Below are 12,044 nucleotides of genomic sequence, written 5' to 3'. Positions count from 1 at the left end.
GGTGTCCTGGAGACGTCCGAGATCACGCCACTGGCACCAGCTAGAACTTATCATCACCAGACGTACCACCCTCAGCAGTGTCCTCATCACTCGCAGCTATCACAGCGCTGACTGTGACACTGATCACTCCCTGGTGTGTAGCAAGGTCAGGCTTCAGCCAAGGAAGCTTCACCCATCCAAGAAGAAAGGTCGTTCTCGGATCAACACTAGCCGAACCACTGACCCAGAAAGGACCCAGGAGTTCCTCAACATCCTCGATCAGGCTCTTTCAGAAAACACGCAAGGCCTCAGTGCGGTGTCAAAGTGGAATCATCAGCACACCACCATCTATAACTCTGCACTCGCTGTGTATGGGAAAAGAGATGGGAGGAATGCTGACTGGTTTGAGGCTTATTGGACTGAAATGGAGTCAGTTACTGCAACTAAGAAGAGAGCCCTCATGAACTACAAACAAGTCCCGAGCAAACAAACTCGAGATGCTCTCAGAGCTGCCAGAAGCAAGTCTCTGCAGACTGCTCGTCACTGCACCAATCAATACAGGTTAAAACTCTGCAACAGCATACAATCTGCCGCTGAATCTGGGGGATGCTAGAGGGACATATGAAGGAATTCAACACACCAGGGTTCCTTAGACAGCACCATCCATACCCGCAACCTCTACCAACTAGAAGGACAAGGCAGCAAATTCATGGGAACACCACCACCTGCAAGTTCCCCTCCAAGCCACACACTATCGTGACTTGGAACTATATCGCCTTTCCTTCACTGTTGCTGGGTCAAAATCCTGGAACTCCCTTCCTAACAGCACTGTGGGTGTACCTACCTCACACAGACTGCAGCGGTTCAAGAAGGCAGCTCACCACCACCTTCTCAAGGGAAATGAGGGATGGGCAATAAATGCTGGCTTATCAGTGATGACCACATCACTTGAATGAATAAAATAAAAATTAAGAAAGCAACCGGCCCAGCAGTAACTAAATCAGCACCTTTGAAGACAAAGACAGGGACGATCATCACTGAACCTAACAAGCAGATGGAAAGGTGAGTGGAGCATTACCTTGAACTCTACATAACGGAGAACATTGTAATTGAAGTAGCTCTCAGCACCATTCCAGACTTCCCTGTCATGGAGGAGTTGGACAGCGACACCACCATAGAGCTCAAAAACGCCATTGACCGTCTTGCCAGTGGTAACGCCCTGGCAAATGATGGTATTCCACCTGGAATCATCAAAAGTGGAATAGCAGCACAGCTGTAGCATCTCCATGAACTTCTGTGTCTCTGTTGGAAGGGGAGATCTGTGCCTCTAAACATGCGTGATGCAAATATTGTCAACTTGTGCAAAAATAAGGGGGAATCGCAGTGACTGCAGCAATTACCGAGGCATCTCCTTGCTAAGTATTGTGGCGAAGGTCTTTGCTCACATTGCTCTGACCAGATTGCAGACCCTGACATCTGTGCAGCTTCAGAGCTGGTAGATCGACAGTCGACATGATTTTCTCACTTCGGCAGTTACATGAGAAGTACTGTGAACAGTCCAGACCAATCTACATTGTCTTTATAGACATCACCAAGGCCTTCGATCTTGTCAGCAGAGACAGACTCTTCAAACTGCTGTGGAAACTAGGCTGCCCTCCTGAACTCTTGGACGTCATCTCTTCTTTCCATGAGAACATGCACAGTTCCGTCAGTTACAATGGAGCAACATCAGACACTTTCACGATCAGCAGTGGGGTAAAACAGGGCTGTGTCCTGGTGCAAACTCTCTTCGGAACATAGGAGGAGGCAGTTTAACCTGTCGAGCCTGATCTGTCATTCAATTACATCCTTGCTGATCATCTACCTCAACACCACTTTCCCGCGCTATCCCCATATCCCTTGATGTCATGAGTATCAAGATTTCTATCAATTTCTGTCCTGAACATGCTCAATGATTGAACTTTCACAAACCCCTGAGGTAGAGAATTCCAAAGATTCACCACCCTCTGAGTGAAGAAATTCCACCCTATCTCAGTTTTAAATGGCCTTTTAAATGAAACTTTAAGGAATACAAGCCCAGTTTCCTCATAAGACAATCCCACCATCCCAGGGATTAGTCTGGTGACCCTCTGTTGCACTCCCTCTATGGCAAGTATATCCTTCCTTAGATAAGGAAACCAAAACTGTACACAATACTCCAGCACGATCTCACCAAGGCTCGATACAATTGCAGCAAGACATCTTTATTCCTGTACTCATGACCCCTCGTGTTAAGGCCAACATACCATTTGCCGTCCTAATTGATTGCTGCACCTGCATGCGAGCTTTTAGTGTCTCATGAACAAGGACACCCAGGTCCCTTTGGACATCAACACTTCCCAACCTCTCACCATTTAAGAAATATTCTGTCTTTCTGTTTATTCTACCAAAGTGGATAACTTCACACTTATTCACATTATTTTCCACCTGTCATGTCATTCACTTATCCTGTCCAAGTCCCCTGGAAACCTGCTTGTAACCTCCTCACAGCTCACATCCTTTACAATTGGCATATTCTTCTCCATGTTGCTATTTTAAACTTTCAGTGACTCGGATGAGGGTGTCCACCTGCTTACCAGAGCTGATGACAAGCTGTTCATCTTGGCAAGACTGCGCACCAAGACCAAAATGAGTCAGTTCTTGGTCTGTGAGTTGCTGTTTCCTGATGACGCTGTGCTAACATCCCATAATGAAGTACATTAACAGCAGCTTGTATATCGGTTCTCCCTGGCCTGCAAGGAGTTTGGACTGACGATCAGCATCAGGAAGATCAAAGTTATGGGCCAGGACGTAGAAACTCCACCTTCCATCAACATCGACAGCCTCACTTTGGAAGTTGTCAACGGCTTCACATACCTTGGATCAACAATCACCAGCAATCTGTCCCTTGATACTGAAATCAGCACCAGGATTGTCAATGCTCCAGCTGTCATGTCAAAGTTGAGAAGACGAGTGTGAACCAACAGCAAACTGATCGAAAATTCAAAACTACGCGTGTAACAGGCTTGTGTTCTCAGCACCCTCCTTTATAGTAGAGAAGCATCAACAACTTATGCAAGCCAAGAAAAGCAGCTGAACAGCTTCCACCTCCGCTGTCTCAGATGGATATTGGACATCTCCTGGCAGGACAGAGAGCCGAATGCAGTAGTACACCAGCGTGCAGGGATCCGCAGCATGTTTGCCCTATTGAGTCAGCGGTGACTCTGTTGACTGGGTCATGTGTGCTGAATGGATGACGGTCGCTTTGCCAAAGGCATGCTCTTTGGTGAGCTTGCTATCAGCACGACACCAACAGGTCACCCACGTCTGTGATACAAGGACATCTGAAGAGCGAGATCTCAAGCTGACTGGGATTGGAGTCGATGCTTGGGAAGTCCTTTCTGCTGACTGGAGTTCCTGGAGAAAGGCATTCAGGTAGACCATGGGAAAAGCAGAGGACAAAAGAAATGACCAGATGGTGGGAAAGAGAGCTCAGAGGAAGGAAAAATTATCAGTCGACCTCGGGCCAATGATATTCATCTGTACCAGCTACGAAAGGAATCGTCACTCACGAGTCGTCCTCTGCAGCCACAACAAACGATGTTTAATACAGAAGTGACGTACACCCCGGGTGTAGCCCATCGTCTTCCGAGACGGACGGTTGCCTATTACAATTACAACTACAGCTACAACTACAAGAGCGAGTCAGAGGCTGGGAACTCTGCCGTGACGAACTCAACTCTTGACTTGCCAAAGCCTGCCCACCATCTACAAGGCCTTCCTCTGATTTCAATTGTATGCACATTTGTGATCTGGCTCTGTAGCTTAGTTGGTGAAAGCACCTGGCTGATAAACAGGAGGTCCTGGATTTAACTCCCACTGGAGCCTTATTTCACAGTAGCAACATGCTTGAAAAGTTTCATTATCAACATTGACATCTGGGTCTTGTGAACTTGAATTCAAAATATATGATGAATTTCAATCACATAAAAAAACAGCCTTTGTGAAGGATATGAGTTTGGAATGGATGTTCTTCCTTGTCCAGAATTTCAGTGCTGATACATCAAAGGTAACTTCTTTGACATAAATTTGTTCACAGTTACATTCAACCTGGAAAACAGCTTGATATTAATCTCACTGAAGGAAAGTGTGACCGTGTTCTCTGTTTCAGAGTGTTTGTGTCATTATGTGTTGCTTTTAAGCGAGACTGGGACATGACGCAAGTGGGAGGGTTTATCTGAAGTTTGGAATATTTGTCAGTCAGGAACAAGAAAAATCAAAGGAACCAAATAAGAAAACCTATGTCTCATGTGGTTACCGATAAACGGTGAGAAGATATTAAACTTTGTTGCATTTAATACAACTATGTGAACTTTGATCTTTGCAGCCTTTTCTAAACATTATTTGAAGGGTCTCAGTAAAAATGTTCAGTGTTGATGAGAGTGGGTGAGCAACTGCTTAATGTGACAGGGTCAGGACTGGATGCAGGAAGTTCTCTGACAGTCTCTCTCTGATGGGTTGAGTTGATTTTCAACTGGCAGCTGTTGCTGTTTTGATAATTCAAGTTCCCTCCACCGATTTTTTTGGACAGACAGTGCAGTATGAGGATGTAAAGGGTTAATGCTGAAGACAGTGGGATTAACCCCTCCCAGAATCAGAGTGATGATGTAACAGTCACATGAGATGAGGTTTGGGAGGAGAGAGCATCACCAAGGATGCTAGTTTCGGAGGCTTGATGAGTGTGTATATAGTATTGTGTAAATTAGAAAAGAGTTCTTAGTTCTTTCAGCAGGAAATGTGTCCAGAAAATATCGCGAAACTCACAATTTTATTGTTCAGGAGTTGTAACACAGGGATATTAACTCCAAGTGACAGTAGTGGTTTCATTTAACAAAAGAAAAGTAGAGAATTATATTGCTCATTGATTGAAATCCCCCAGTGAGGAGACAGTTAAACAGGTGATCTGTTGGGGCATCCTTCGATCCAAGGTTTCGGCAGCATTTAATCTCCCTTTTTGGTGAAATTCTCTGTTTTTTGCATCTTTTTTTAATCCAGCTTTGATGGACCAGTGAAAAAACTGAAAAAAGTGAACAGATCCGTCCTTTCTTTTCTTCCTTCTTCCCATCAGTTTCTCTTTTCTGTCACAATTTAATCTGCTGTTTCTGCTGTTTTATCCATTCCAATCAAAATTCAACATTCCAATCAACTCTATTTGTTATTCCACAGTGTCTCTCTATGTGTTTTAATCTGTTGTATTCTCTCACAGTCTGTTTGATGATCAATGTTACATCTCACTCTCTGTTCTGGTGAAGATCAGAAGCAGTGTTATCTGTTTGCAACACCCGACAAGTCGGCCTGAGTCTGTGTCTCATCGATAATGTGGAGTTAGGAACATAGGAACATAGGAGCAGGAGTCGGCCATTCAGCCCATCGAGACTACCCCACCATTCAATATGATCATGGCTGATCATCCACTTCAATGCCCTTTTCCCCACACTTCCCTCATATTCCCTTATGTCATTTGTATTTAGAAATCTATCAATCGCTGCTTGAAACATACTCAATGACTGAGCTTCCACAGCCCTCTGGGTTACAGAATTCCAAAGATTCACAACCCTCTGAGTAACAGCATTTCTCCTCATCTCTGTCCTAAGTGGCTTGCCCCTTATTTTGAAATTGCGTCCCCTGGTTCTCGACTCCCCAACCAGGGGAAACATCTTAGCTGCATCTACCCTGACTGTCCTTTAAATATTTTGTGGGTTTCAATGATTTCACCTCTCATTCTTCAAAACTCCAGAGAATACAGGCCCAGTTTCCCCAATCTCTCGACATAGGACAGTCCCACCATCCCAGGAACAAGTCTGATGAACCTTCTTTGCACTCCATCTATGGCAATAATATCGTTCCTTAGGGGAGGGAACCAAAACTGCACACAGTACTCCAAGTGCAGTCTAACCAGGGTTCTATACAATTGAAGCAAGAATTCACTACTCCTGTACTCAAATCCTCTTGCGATAAAGGCTAACATACTATTAGCCTTCCTAATTGCTTGCTGCACCTTCATGTTAGCTGTCAGTGACTTATTGACATGGATACCAGGTCACCCTTATACTCTATACCTCAGTTAATAAAGGAAAGGATTCCATATACCTGCTGAACCACCTTATTGACCTGTACTGCTACTTCAGGGATCTGTGGACATTCACTTCAAATTCCCTCACTTCCTCTACACCGTTCAGTGTTCTCCCATTAATTGTGTATTCCTTTGCCTTTTTTGAGGCCTGCTCTCGCTGTTCTCTGCTCTCCGAGTGAACTCTTGCTCCCTCTCCTGGGCTCTTTATGCTCCATTCTGCTCTCACTGTTTCCCGCTCTCTGAATGTATCAATATTTGTTTGCCTTGTGTTTAATTTAAAATATGGATTAACTGCATTTTACAGTTGTAGGTTTTATTTGGTAGTTCTGTACAAGTTGTGGATTGGTATTTAATATTTAGCTCTGTGAAAACGATTGTGAAATAAAATATAACTTTCAATCTTATACATGGGCTGGTCTGCAAGCTCCAAGTCCTTCACTTTGTAGTAATGTAATTGATACTGTATCTTTCAGTCTTAATCTCTGTGGGATGTTTGAACTGGTATGTAATGCCTAACTTGGTCTCACGTCTGATGTACATTATTGTGATGAATAGGCTCATAGGAAATAGGGGCATAAGGCCATTCAGCCCATCGAGCCTGCTCCAACATTCAAACAGATCGTGACTGATCATCTACCTCGACGCCATTTTTCCCTGCTATCTCCATATCCCTTGATCTTGTTAGTATTTAGAAATCTATCGATTTCTGTCTTGAATATGTTCAATGATTGATCTTCCACAGCCCTCTGGGATAAAGAATTCCACAGATTTCTCACCCTCTGAGTAAAGAAGTTCCTGCTCATCTCAGTCTCAAATGGCTTGCCCTTTTTCTGAGACGGTGTCCCCTTTTTCTACACTCACTAGACAAAGGAAACATCCTATCCATATCTACCCTGTGACACTCTGTAAGAACTTTGTCTGTTTCAATGAGATCACCTCTCATTCTTCAAAACTCTAGAGAATTTCGGCCCAGTTTTTGCAGTCTCTCATCATAAGACAATCCCACCATCCTAGGGGATGAGACCGGTGAATCTCTGTTGCACTCCCTCTATGACAAGTCTATCCTTCCTTAGATAAGGAAACCAAAATTGGACAGAATACTCCAGGTGCGGTCTCATCTGGACTTCATACATCTTTACTCATGTACTCAAATACGCTTTCAATGAAGCCAACATACCATTTGCCTTCCTAATTGCTTGCTGCACCTGCATACTAGCTTTTAGTGTCTCATGAACAAGGACACCCAGGTCCCTTTGGACATCGACACTTCCAAGCCTCTCACCATTTAAGAAATACTCTGTCGTTCTGTTTATTCTACCAAAGTGGAGAACTTCTCACTTATTTACATTATATTCCATCTGCCCATTCATTTAACCTGTCCAAATCCCCTTAAAGCCTCCTTGCATTCTATTTATTTTTTATTTCGAGATACAGCACTGAAACGGGCCCTTTGGCCCACCAAGTCTGTGCCGACCAACAACCACCCATTTATACTAACCTTATGGTAATCCCATATTCCCTACCAGCTACAGACAATAGGGGCAATTTACAATGGCCAATTTACCTATCACCTGCAAGTCTTTGGCAGTGGGAGGAAACTGGAGCACCCGGCGAAAACCCATGCGGTCACAGGGAGAACTTGCAAACTCCACACAGGAGGTACCCAGAATTGAACCCAGGTCCCTGGAGCTGTGAGGCTGCGGTGCTAACCGCTGCACCACTGTGCCACCCATTCATTCTGTACCTTTCAATTCTGTAAATTTTGTCTGTTCTATTTCAGATTTTATATTTAAAATGTGACCATGGTGACAGAGTTTATTTAGATCTGATGGTGGGTTTGTTTTTGGACTGTGATTGATGTATCAAACTGTCAGCTGTACTGAATTGGAGTGAAATAGAAACAACTTCTGTCTCTCCTGCTGTTGTTTGACTGTTGGATTGAAAATGTGTCTCTTGACTTTGGGATGAGTGTCTGACTACTTATTTTGTTTGCTCCAGTGGAACTGACGAGCTGGCAGTATCTCTGTGCTTTGGGAGTGATCCTGTACCGACTGTGTGTTGGAACGAGCTCGCTGCACTTTTCTTTGTGTCCAAGAATCACCACATCCATTCAGGTTCCTTCATGTATTTTCCTGCAGGAATGAAAGAAATGGTGAGGTAGAAGATACAAAAGCGAACAATGTAATCGCCCCAATAATAATCATTATGAACAATCACAAAATGAAAACCAGGAACACAAACAGTGTCAGTGTCTGACTCCACTGCAGTACTGCAGTATTCAGCTTCTGTTTGCCAGGTGTTTGCAGTGGTTTTACACCAGGTTTGTGACATTCAGAAACAACACAAACCCTGCAATGCTCAATGGCTGGGACTGTCCGATAGAGCAGTGACCTTTACACAGTCACATTTCTATTTCAACGGAAAACAAGCAGCCACTATTTAAAATGTGCCTTTCACACTTCTCACCTGGTGTTAACAATAAATGCTCTTTGTCTAACTGTCCACATCGTTATTTTGCGGCTATTCCCCCCCCCCCCCCCACACTGTTCACAATCCAACAAACAGTGAGAGACTGGAACTAAAGCAGGAAAATTCCCTCTCCTTTGGGTGGTGAAATTGTCAGTGATTTTCAATAGTGATTTCTTCCCATTGTGTCTCCCTGAGCCTGGACAGACACTGTCCGAGAATGAACTCTCCCTTCCCCGTGTCCCCGGCTCACTCCATGTTCCGGGAGCAACTCCTGCTCCACAGTGTCTGTTACAAACACTCCCCGACTCCCCCTCAACTTACCGCCACTCAACGCTAATCTCTGAGCACATCTGCGGACACGCTCCCAAAGCAGTGGCTGCTGGAAGCAGATGCTGTTTGTTCATTTCCCCCGGGCCCGGGAAGTCTCCATTCGCAGCTGATTTAAAGCATCTTCCCCTGATTGAGTGAATGGCCTCACAGACTGGGTTGGGGAAAGGCTGCACATGCGCTCCACTCCTCATTGTGACGTCTCACTGGGGGCGGGGCTGCGTCGCCGGTGCGCAGATCTCTGCAGCAATTCAGCATTCAAACATCAATGGGAACTTTCCCCATTTCACCCTCATCAAAGTCCCAAAGAAAGTGAAGAGGGGCTTGGACTGGAGGGAGGGGCGGGGTAGGGGGAACCTAGAACCCAGAAAGCTGCCCACTTGCCCCATTTAGATGCTCAATATGCGGTCATTCCCTGCAGGGGATTTGTTATTATTGAGCCCCTCCTGGTAAAACAATCCGATCGAAAGAGGGGAGAAAGGAGGGAGCCGGTGTGTTGGCTGGGACCTTGCAGAATTCATTTCAGCAGCAAAAGTCCCGGGTTATATTAACCCGAGTGAAACACGCTCTCAGTGAGAGGAAAACCGAACGGCCCTTTTCATCTTTTCATTGGAAACAAAGTAGAGCCGGAAGTGCGGCGAGCAGAGCAGACACACAAGCTCAATGACAGGAGAGCTCGGCCGTCCCTGAGTTTCAGCTCCCAGCTCTTACATTTCCTCATCCACACTGTCTTTACTGTGGATGTTCAGGGGTTCCTTGTCGGATTCTGAGTCAGGAGATCCACACACTCTCTGTTATCAAGATTTATGGGCAGGAATGTTTCAAAACGTTGTCTATTAAATCATTGTATTATTCACAGAACTAATGAGGCAATCGGTTCCTTATTCTGGCCTTGAACTTGGTTTGGGTCGACCGAAAACTGAGAGGTTCAGCACCTTTCCACTTCTTCACTAATATAACTGATTCTTTTGATGAAGTAACAGAAAAGGTTGATGAAGGGAAAGTAATGGATGTTGTATATATGGATTTTAAGAAAGCGTTTGACAAACTACCACATAAAAGGCTGGGTAACAAAACTGAGGTTCCTGGAATAGGAGGGTCAGTATCTGCTTGGATTAAAAAATGGATGAAATATCAAGAAAAGCGAGTTGTGGTATTTGGTTGTTTTTCAGAATGGAAGATGGTGAACAGTGATGTCCACAAGGGTCAGTGTCAGGACCACCATATATAGAAATGACTTGAATATTGGAATCACAGAATCACAGAATTGTTACTGCCCAGAAGGAGGCCATTTGGCCCATCGTGTCTGCACTGACTCTCCAAATGAGCAATTCACCTCATGTCACTTCCCCGTCTTCTCCCCATAATCCTGCACATTCTTCCTTTTCAGATAACAGTCTAATTCCCCTTTGAATTCTTCAATTGAACCTGCCTCCATCACATTCTCAGGCAGTTCATACTTTAACCACTCGCTGTGTGAAAAAGCTTTTCCTCATGTCGCTTTTGCTTCTTTTACCAATGACTTTAAATCTGTGCCCTCTCGTTCTCGATCCTTTCACAAGTGGGAACAGTTTCTCCCTATCCACTCTGTCCACACCCCTCATCATTTTGAATACCACTATGAAATCTCCTCTTAGCCTTCTTTTCTCCAAAGAAAACAGTCCTAACTTCTCCAATCTATCTTCATAACTGAAATTCCTCATCGCTGGAACCATTCTCATGAATCTTTTCCAGAATCTCTCCAATGCCTTCACATCTTTCCTAAAGTGTGGCACCCAGAACTGGACTCAGTACTTCAGCTGAGGCTAGTGTCTTATACAAGTTCAACATGACCTCCTTGTTCTTGTACTCTATGCCTCTATTACTAAAGCCGAGGATACTGTATGCTTTATTAACCACTCTCTCAACCAATGACTTATACCCCCAGGTCCTTCTGCTCCTGCACCCCCTTTAGAATTGTACCCTTTATTCTATATTGTCTCTCCATGTTTTTCCTACCAAAATGAATCAATTCACATTTCTCTGCATTGAACTTCACCTGTCATCTGTCCTCCCATTCCACCAACTTGTCTATGTCCTTTTGAAGTTCTACACTATCATCCTTACAGTTCACAATGCTTCCAATTTTCGTATCATCCATAAACTTTGAAATTCTGCCCTGTACACCAAGGTCTAGGTGATTAATATATATCAGGAAAGGCAAGGGTCCCAACACTGACTCCTGGGGAACTCCACAACAAACCTTCCTCTCGCCCTAAGAACATCCATTGCTCACTACTCTTTGTTTCCTGTCACTCAGCCAATTCCATATCCATGTTACTACTGTCCCTTTTATACCATGAGTTATAACTTTGCTCACAAGTCTGTTGTGTTACATTGTATCAAACTCCTTTTGAAAGTCAATAAAAGCAAAATACTGCAGATGCTGGAAATCTGAAATATAAATAAAAAGTGCTGGAAATACTCAGCAGGTCTGGCAGCATCTGTAGAGAGAGAAGCAGAGTTAACATTTCAGGTCCTTGACCGTTCAGATGCCGTCAGACCTTTTGAAAGTCCATGTAGACCACATCAACAGCATTGCCCTCATCAACCCTCTCTGTTACCTCATCAAAAAACTCCAGCAGGACAGTTAAACATGATTTTCCCTGAAGAAATCTATGCTGGCTTTCTTGAATTAACCCACATTTGTCCATGGGACTATTAATTTTGTCCCAACTTATTCTTTCGAGAAGTTTTCCCACCACCAAAATTGAACTGGCTGGGGATTGAAATGAGGTGAGTTGCTCTAACAGAGAGCCAGCACGGGTTCGACAGGCCGAATGGCCTCCTTCTGTGCTGTAGCCATTCTATGATTGTATGATTCTAGCAGCAACTGTTGGTGGAGAGGCAGTGATGCAGGAATGGGTTGACAGAAAGGGGAAAGTCTGGGCTGGTGTGCGTTTGCAGCATTTGCAGCTTGTGTTTGGGTTTGTGAATAAAGGTGATTTGGAAGCTGTTTTCCAAATTGATATGTTTATTGGAAGCAAGAAGTTTAGTTTAGTTATGCAGCACTGAAACAGGCTCTTCGGCCCACCAAGTCTATGCTGACCATCAACCACCCATTTATACTCATCCTACA

At 44.3% G+C, this 12,044-nt stretch overlaps 1 pseudogene; it reads right to left on the bottom strand.

The window, feature by feature from the left end:
• Positions 1 to 3,822: 3,822 nt before the first annotated feature.
• The window catches only part of LOC137364428 (histone H2A-like), a 29,277-nt pseudogene continuing 21,055 nt past the window's right edge, over positions 3,823 to 12,044 (bottom strand).

Source organism: Heterodontus francisci, unplaced genomic scaffold, assembly GCF_036365525.1.
Source record: "Heterodontus francisci isolate sHetFra1 unplaced genomic scaffold, sHetFra1.hap1 HAP1_SCAFFOLD_222, whole genome shotgun sequence".
NCBI classification, from domain to species: Eukaryota; Metazoa; Chordata; class Chondrichthyes; order Heterodontiformes; family Heterodontidae; genus Heterodontus; species Heterodontus francisci.
Note: the sequence above shows the minus strand (reverse complement) of the source record. Positions and strands in the feature narration are given on the sequence as shown.